Here is a 10,000-nt window from a genome sequence, read left to right as displayed (position 1 = left end):
CTACTACTACTACTACTACTACTACTACTACTACTACTACTACTACTACTACTACTACTACTACTACTACTACTACTACTACTACTACTACTACTACTTTCAAATTAAGGTCTCCATCCTCGTGGAACTGTGTGGTGGAAGCATTCAGGGTTTGTCTTCCACACAGTTCATCGGCCCTACTCTTGCCAATGACTATGGTCGACAACCCTTTTATATTTCTTATTTCATTTATATTCAATTAAGCCTAATACAGAAGTTTATTTATCCGACTTTCTATTATAGTTTACTCAAAATCGAGGTTGTTATATATATATATATATATATATATATATATATATATATATATATATATATATATATATATACACAAATAAATTAAATCGTCTGGCTACAGCCAGAAAAAAGTCGTCCTACCCGATCTAGTTGAATCGAGACAACTCCAACCTGTTATGTGAGCCTGTTATGCTCTCGCCAATGACTGGTCGACAACCCTTTTATATTTCTTATTTCATTTATATTCAATTAAGCCTAATACAGAAGTTTATTTGTCCGACTTTCTATTACAGTCTACTCAAAATCGAGGTTGTTATATATATATATAAATAAATTAAATCGTATGGCTACAGCCAGAAAAAAGTCCTACCCGATCTAGTTGAATCGAGACAACTCCAACCTGTTATGTGAGCCAAGGTACCCCTATATCCAAAAACATTATCGCTGAAAATAATAACTGAAATATTCATATTAGTGATGGGGAGGTGAGCCAGCTGTTGTTTGCGGACGACACTGCGCTTGTGGCAGGGTCAGAGGAGGGATTGAGGAAGCTGGTGGCAGAGTTTGGGAGAGTATGTGATAGAAGAAAACTAAAGATAAATGTGGGTAAAAGTAAGGTGATGAGATGTACAAGGGGTGAAAGTGGCAGTAGACTGGAAGTGAGCATTAAGGGAGAGCGACTGGAGGAAGTGGATAGTTTTAGATACTTTGGGTGCAAGTATAGCAGGAAAAGGTGGAGTGAAGGTGGAGGTAGAATGTAGATTGAGAGAAGCGAGTAAATGCCTTGGTGGTTTAAAGAGTGTAATGAGAAATAGACATTTGGGAATGGATGCGAAGAGGAGACTGTATGAAGGAGTGATTGTGCCAACAGCACTGTATGGGCAGAAACGGCAGTGAACATAAGAGAAGAAGAGAGAAGGAGTTTGAATGTGTTTGAGATGAGGTGTCTGAGAAGTATGGCGGGGGTTACTAGGCTAGATAGAGTGAGAAATGAGGAGGTGAGGAGGAGAACAGGGGTGAAAAAGGATTTGGGAGAGAGGTGTGATGAAAGAAAATATTAGGATGGTTTGGACACATGGAAAGAATGAGTGAAGAAAGACTAGTAAAAGAGGTATGGAAGGCAGATGTGGAGGGAGTGAACATTGAGGGGACGTCCATAGGATGAGGGTGGATGGATGGGGTGAACAGGGGATTTGGGGATGAGGGGAATGTCTGTTGAGGAAGGAAGGGAGAGGACGGAAGACAGAGGTGAGTGGAGAATGGTTGTATATGGATGATGTTGTGATTGCATGAGGAGGAATGGGCTGGGGGTTGGGGGGGTGGGTAGTATGATGTGTAGTAAATTTTGAACGCAGCCCGAAGGGATTTCTCCCCGTCCTCTCCTTATATGCAAGGGGGACGGAGAGGGGGGGTCGCCGATTAAATGAAGCGGCCTTGCTGTGGATGTACTGTGTCTTGCGACACTGCTTTCTGACCCAGGGCGGTGGGCGGGGTGCAGGGATGACCCGTCATCCAAGAGGTGCTCAGATGAGAGGAAGGGTGGGAGTGGGTGTGGAGTGTATTGGGGGTGAAATGGGTGGGATGTTTTTTATGGCTTTCCCTTTTTGGCTACCTTCCTTGGAAGGGGGAAAAAGCCTTGGTATATGTATGTATGTATATATATATATTTAAACTTAGACCCCACTCTCGGTGGAAAAAGATAAAAAGTGAGATGATTGTTCCTGTATATTTCGACCACTCTGTGGTCCTCTTCAGCAGAATGATTACAAAGGTATAGTACAAGAATATATACATAGTAATGAGGTACATGAAGGGGGACAATGGGAAGACACAGGTGAATATACCCTAGGTAGGGTGATCGTTGTTGGAACCAATAATGTTTGAACATATTTTATTAACTGCTAATGATGTAATACAGTCCGGAATCCAATGACCTTTTGAGATGTTGAAATTCGAGACATCTTTGATGAAAGAAGATTCTATTATTTTTCTCTTTAAGCTACAATTTGATTTAAAAATTATATCTGCGTTGTCCCAGTCTATGCGGTGGTCTTTGTTGGATGAGTGAAGAAACACTGCAGAGTTCTCGTATGCATATTTAACCGAGTTTTTGTGTTCTTTAATCCTGGTCGTGAGGTTTCGTCCGGTTTGACCCCAGTACACTTGATCACAATCTTTGCATGGTAATTTATAAACTCCTGGGTTGTTATTATCTTGGGTTCTTCTATGGATATTAACTACTTTAGAAAATAGGCTGTTGGGATAATTAAAAGTAAATTTTATTTGTTCAGGAGGAAGTAGTTTAGAAGCTTTGTGGATGGAGTCATGGTATGGTAATTTTATACTTTTTTTTTTTGTCCCAATTGTGTATGTTACGAGTGTTGGAGTTATCTTTGTAATGGCTGGTTTTTGCTTTACTAAGCCATTACAAAGATAACTCATTTACGGTTTTAACTACATTTACGGTTTTCATGTAGTCTCTCTCAGCCAAGAATCCTGGGAAAATAAAATAATAATGATAATGATAATAATAATAATGATGATAATAATAATAATAATAATAATAATAATAATAATAATAATAATAATAATAATAATAATAATAATAATAATAATAATAATAATAATAATAATAAATGACAATAATAATAATAATAATAATAATAATAATAATAATAATAATAATAATAATAATAATAATAATAATAATAATAATAATAATAATAATAATAATAGTAATAATAATAATAATAATAATAGTAATAATAATAATAATAATAATAGCTGAAAAGTTAACCCGTGACTTAACTTTGATTCTATATAAACTCAGCTATAAAAGAGGACTAGCAATAAAATTGATACATTATTTTTCACCATAAGGATTAATACCAATAATGCACTACGAATTACTAATGTTAACGAAAAATGAAAATTTATTTCATGATTCAGTTTTTGAATGAAAAAAGCCTATTCCTCTTATAATGATATATTTAAATCAAAGTACTGGCAATTAATTTTTTTTTTATGTACAATGCAACTCAGTATCAATTACAAATTCGAAATTATGAATTTTAACGAAAAATATATTGTTAAGAATCAATGTGTGTGTGTATGTTGACACGGTAACCAGTCAAGCAGCACTTTTCCGACTGGAGACAAAAATAAATAAATAGATAAATAAAAATAATGCTGATAACTTTTGACTTCTACTGTGTACCACTCTACTGTCCTTCTTAAATCTTATCTCACGAATCCTCTATGCGGCTCTTCAGCACAAGACAGTCGTGGGAGAAAAAAACAAAACCCGATGGAATTACAGAATACAGGGCAGGTACTCAGCCTTGGTTGCTTAAGGACTGCAAGTCGGCTGATGAAAATGTACATATATACACCAATCAGGCCCAGTGTCATTTCCTTAATTTCTTTCCAGTGTTTTCATAATAGTTGACCTATAAATTGCAGCCATGTCTTTTACAATAAACCTATCACATGGATACAAATTAAATTGATTTCGTGATTTATGAATTAGCTTTTTTCGTATACGAAATATATCTATCACTTATTTTGTTTTAGTGAATTCATTGCAGATAGATGAAAGAGATATACATACTATATATATATATTTGTGTCAGTTGACAATTGGAAATAAACTCTTCTGCTTAGATATGATCCCTCACCCGAGCGGCTTGCGTTTTTACAAGACAAGAACCGTAGCCAATACTCCATCTCGAGATGGATAGAGATAAAGTAGTGGGTGCGGACCTTGTCTTGTAATGACGCAAGCCGCTCAGGCAAGGGTTCGCATCCCGGCAGAAGAGTTTATATATATATATATATATATATATATATATATATATATATATATATATATATATTTGAGATCTGGAGCACAATCACATTGCCAATTCCGCTTTTTCTGCATTTTTCGTTCTTCTTGTTTTGTGTTAGACGTATTATGTACTATTTTTCTTATTGTTTTATCATCTTAGTTATTTCTCATATTCATTTATATTTTCATAAACTGGAATGTATTGCTACTTTAATTCTTTTTCATCCAGTCAACCGTTAACAACAGATCAGTGCGCACTGCGCATATTTTCTTGCTTAGCCGTTCCAAACCCATTACACAGAAACCATGCAGAATCGATGCAATGCAAGAGCCTAGCATGGTTAAACTTCTGGTTCTCGTGATTGCTTCCTCTGATCAAATCGTTACTTAGTGACGTGATTCGTAACTATTTCATGGGAAGTCCAACAAACTTCTACCGACCGCTGATGAAATGATTCAAGATTTATCTGTTGTTGTAACTTGCGTTTCATATACACGGAACACTTCATACGATATATATATATATATATATATATATATATATATATATATATATATATATATATATATATATATATATATATATGTGTGTGTGTGTGTGTGTGTGTGTGTGTGTATCTAGTTGTACCTAGTTGTATTATACAGGAAGGGGAGCTATGCTCGTGGTAACCTTTGTATCTCGCAACATCTGGTGTGTATGTGTATTTACCTAGTTGTATTTACCTATTTGTATTTTACGGGAAGGGGAGCTATGCTCGTCCCGTCTTCATATGTCATTTTATCTAAACTGTTTTTAAATTCATGAATTGTTTTTACACACACCACTTTTTCGTCCAACTTGTTCCAGATGTCTATTACTCTGTAGGGAAAGCTGTCCTTTTTCAGGTCCCTTCTATAACTGTCTTTCTTGATTTTCTTTCCATGTCCTCTTTTATTTCTACTATCCCATTTTATTAGATCCTCTCTATCAATAGTTTATATTCCTTTCATGATTCTATAAATAATTACCAAATCTCCTCTCTCTCTCCCCTTTGTTCTAATGTCTGTAGTTCAAGTTTTGTTAGTCTCTTTTGTGTGTGTGTGTGTGTGTGTGTGTGTGTGTGTGTGTGTATTCACCTTGGTCTTTGGATCACGTGTTGGTCTCGTGATCGACAGCTATTTCCCTCCCGGAAGAGAGCTCAGAGCTCGTATGACCGATCTATGGGTAATGCTATGACCTTTCACACACACACACACACACACCCAACTCCCCGCCCACGAGAGTCAGAGTAACGACCCGAAGCACAGCGATACCGAAATAATCTCGGCCCTGGGCAGGATTCGAACTGGGTACTGCGACCACTATTGTACTTCCCAGTCCAGCGCTCTACCAACTGTGTGTGTGTGTGTGTGTGTGTGTGTGTGTGTGTGTGTGTGTGTGTGTGTGTGTGTGTGTGTGTGTGTGTGTGTGTGTGTGTCCGCGCGTGCGCGCGCCAAGGGTTTTAAACTAGGGTGATACAGATCATCATATTAAGGCAACAGGGAAGGAATCGTAGTAATGGATTTATTCAAGACAAAATTTTGGATTTCAACAGGAAATACGCAAAAGCTGATTTACCACACAGTGGTAACGAATTGAACAGACTTAATAACAATGTAGTGAACGCTGAAACAATCGGTGATTTACGGAAAGATAAGATAAATCTATTGATAGGGATGAAAGGTGAAAAGGGACATGGAACTGCCTTGTGTAGGCATTTTTATGTTCTTATATAATGTATCGACATGTGTCTTGTTTATGAAATTTGTATACAGGATAAGTATTTTCGTTAGGACAGACTATTACTTAAATTGTAATGTATTTTTTCATATGCGCATACTTTTCAAAACACTGATGGGTACTCGTACCTACGTACCCATCTTTTCATAAACGATAGTATTTAAAACACTATCAGGTATTTTATTGAATAATGATGTCCATGTGTATTTCCCGTAGGTTTCTATTACGTGGGTGGATTGATGGATATTAGTCATGCAATCAATCTATCAATCAATCAGCCATCCTGAGTCCACTGCTGAAGAAAGGCCTCTTTCATAACATTCCATGACTCGCACGACAAGGCTAACCCCTGCCACGTCACTCCAATAAAATTCCCTATCTCGTCTTTCCACTTGTCTGATCTCCCTCTTGCACGCTTCCCATCTTGTGGCGTCCCCTCAGTAACATACTTGTTCTACCGCTCGTCAGTTGTTCGCGCTCTCACTTCCTCTCTTTTGCCGTATACACAATATATTTCACTCTAGTCTGCTCTCTTTCTGTCTCAGCGTTATTCCCACCACTGACTTCTCCATTCTCCTCTGTACACTCTTTAGCTTTGTCTCCACCGCCTTCGTCAGTTTCCAAGTCTCACATCAGTAGATTATTGCTGACCGTAAACACTGATGGTAAACAGCTAATTCATCGTCAGTATGTCGTCCGGCTCATTTGTTTATATTTCAAAATGTCCATTGAGCAAGAAGCTCACTTCTACCAAGGCCAACATTCATGTACTCCAAGTGAGTGTGACTGGGAATGAGGCTGTTGCATCCCCTTTAAATTATAACAATTATTCGCATAAACACGTAAATCCAGTAAAATGATGTAGGGGAGGGGATTAACAGCTTTCAGTTCGTGCCGTTCCATGAGTATGTACTTCCGTTGGCATGCGTTCGAATGGTTAGCGTGCGTTTGAGTGCTCGTGCTTGAGTGTTAAGGCCCCTATACACTGTCGGTCATGACTGCAGTCATCGAGATTGTGCAAACAGTATTTGGGACACACACTATCAGTAAGATTGAACAATCATTACTTACCTCTTGGATTTTGTGGAGTGAAGATGAGTAAAGCGGCTGCATGCATAGCCATTCTTCTGGTTTTAGACGATGAAGAAAAGGAAATTGTGAAAAGAAAGGTGTGGATGAAAGAGTGGCTTAGGAAAAAAAAAAAAAAAATTACACTTGAAAACCTCCTACAGGAATTGCTTCTCTCTGTTCCTGCAGATTACAATTTTTTTTACGTATGGACAGAGAATCATTTATGAATTTGCTAGAAAAGACTATGCCTCTCATACAGAAACTGGATACTAAGCCGAGAGAATCCATTTCACCCAGTGAAAGGCTTTCCAGTACTCTACGATTCTTAGCTACTGGACAAACATTTCAGGAACTTGTGTTCGCCACTGCCATCTCTCCACAAAGTCTTGGTCGTATCATTATGGAAACCTGTAGTGCTATCGTCACTGTATTGAAGGAGTATATCAAGGTAGGTTTAATGAGGTACAGATAAGAGAAATACGATTTATTGGGTATCGTAACATTGCTTTAAGACTCTATTTGCATATAATATATATATATATATATATATATATATATATATATATATATATATATTAACTTTTACCTATTACGTACGTGAATTATCTACTGTGAACATAGATTGCTTGATTGCTTGAAAGAAAAAGAAAAAATGAGCCTACATGATTATTTCCACCATCAATATGCCATAATGTAGGTTATTTTATATGCTGTAAGTACTGGGGATCACTAGAAAGGTCTGACACTGTTCTGTAAACACGCACTCCATTCGCATCTGCAGTAGTGACAATATTCCCCAGAGTAGTGTTAAGTCCACTGGTATACTTAAAATGCTCCCGGAGGAGAGGTCACAAAAAGGTGTGGAAGATCTAGTTTGAACATCAGCATTTTCATTCATTTTCACACTATGTCTGTGTTATGTTCCTAAACGAGCCCCCAAAAGAATATCATTAATAGCCTTCCTTGCATATATTTGCTGTTCTGCACTCACATTCCGAAATTCTTGAGCCCAGCTCCTTCCTAGTATATCAATAGAGTCGTTACTTTGCTGAAGGTGTGCACATGCAAGAGAAAGTGCTTCGTAACGTTTACTTTCCATATAAAATTTCTTTTTCCTCTTTGAGGTATGAGCATACACCTCCTGTGATTCAGTGGCAGATGTGGACGGATCCTGCAAAATAATAGGAGTATATCATAACGGTCAAATTTTACATTTTTGAAAAGATAGTGATGATAAAGATATAAATTATGAAATTCATAACGACAGTAACGAAAATTGTACGTTGGTAAAACATTGAGATTTATTTAAAATTCAAACTTTATTACAGCTCCCCAAAACATCAGATGAATGGTTAGAAGTAGCTGCTGCATTTGAGAGGACTTTGCAATTTCCCCATTGTCTCGGGACGCTTGATGGGAAGCATGTGCAAAATAAGAAACCCTGTGGTTCTGGTTTATACTACTACAACTGCAAACATACATTCAGCATTGTGCTAATGGCTGTTGTTAATGCCAACTATGAATCTATAATGGTTGATGCAGGTGCCAATGGTAGAGTATCGGATGGTGGGGTGTTTGGAAACACAAAATTTGGCAAGAGGCTGAAAGAAAAGCAGTTAAATATTCCAGAGCCAAACACCATGTCTGGGTACCCTGAAGTTATGCCATATGTATTCGTAGCAGATGATGCCTTTCCTTTACTGAATAACCTAATGAAGCCTTTTGCACACAGACAAATGAGCAAATCACAAGCTGTCTATAATTACAGACTGTCACGAGCTCGACGGATTGTTGAAAATGCTTTTGGGATAATGTCATCACGATTTAGAGTTCTTTTGTCTACCATTAATGTGTGTCCAGCGAAAGCTTCAACAATAGTAATGGCATGTTGTTATTTTCATAACTACTTAAGGAAACGAAACGTACAAGCATATCTAGATACCAGATTTGAAGTAGAAGATGCGAGTAGTAGGCAGGTTAATGAAGGAAATTTGAGATCTGATAAGCAACCTATTCCCCTGGCACCAACATGTTCTCGTAATGCTACTTCATCTGCTAAGAATGTAAGGGATGCATTTTGTGATTACTTCAATAACGAAGAATCTGTTCCTTGGCAGGAGTCTAGGATTGACATGTAATGCATTAAAATCATTTGGGTATATTATAATGTTTGTCAGTGTCAAACATAATTACACAATTTGAATGCCAACTTTTGTTTGACTATGTAACATTATATACATATGCTATCAAAGGTTATGTATCATGTCCCTGGTGATATTTGTCAAATTGGCTTTAGGTAATGAATAAGAACGTCTTGATAACTATTTTGTTGTGCTTGTATTTTGTTTTTTGCTGTATTTCTTGTATTAATTTCTTGTATTGTGTTTATTGTGTACTATACTTTTGTGTATATTATAACTTTTGTGTTTCCTATGAATTTTGGAAATCTGATTTAAAAAAACTAATCAATAATTCTTTTGCTGTCGTTTTTAACAGAATATGCCTCAGAGAGAATCTCCTGCCACGCTTCACCAATATATATATATGTATATATATATATATATATATATATATATATATATATATAATTAGATTCACTTATGTTATTATGAAAATAAAAGGGTGAATACTTACAATATTATCTATTGATCCCTCATTACCATCTTCCCCATCATCCAGACTTGACACTCCTTCTTGCTGCAATTCTTGGTCACGAAGGAACGCGAGCTCATCGAAGTACCACAGTGAAGATTTGTAAATATCGTCTAACCCAAACAGCACCTGACTTCGCACTATTCATCACCTTCTTCAGTTCTCGACGATATTTAGAACGTGAACTATTTATTTTCTTGGTTACTGTGGAACGAATGGTATTTGGGTCAATTTCTCTTATTTTGTCAATTAATTTCACGTAGCATTCACTTTTTAAGCTTCTGTTCTTGTACTCGTCACTTTTTACTTTCCACAAAGCAGGAAAATATCTGTATTTGGATGAATTTCCTCCAAAATTCCTGAGTGTCCCGTGTGATTGCCATGGTTACAAAGGAAAGACTGAGCTGTTGGCGCAA

The 10,000-nt window shown here is 36.8% G+C and overlaps 1 pseudogene; it reads right to left on the bottom strand.

Annotated features, from left to right (window-relative positions):
• Positions 1–7,586: 7,586 nt before the first annotated feature.
• On the bottom strand, positions 7,587–9,967 carry LOC143027448 (uncharacterized; annotated as a pseudogene).
• Between the last annotated feature and the right edge of the window lie 33 nt (positions 9,968–10,000).

The sequence above is a fragment of the Oratosquilla oratoria genome, chromosome 8 (genome assembly GCF_046742065.1).
Source record: "Oratosquilla oratoria isolate Oo_2021 chromosome 8, ASM4674206v1, whole genome shotgun sequence".
Lineage (NCBI taxonomy): Eukaryota > Metazoa > Arthropoda > Malacostraca > Stomatopoda > Squillidae > Oratosquilla > Oratosquilla oratoria.
The sequence above is the reverse complement of the archived record's forward strand: the minus strand, read 5'-3'. Positions and strand labels throughout refer to the sequence as shown.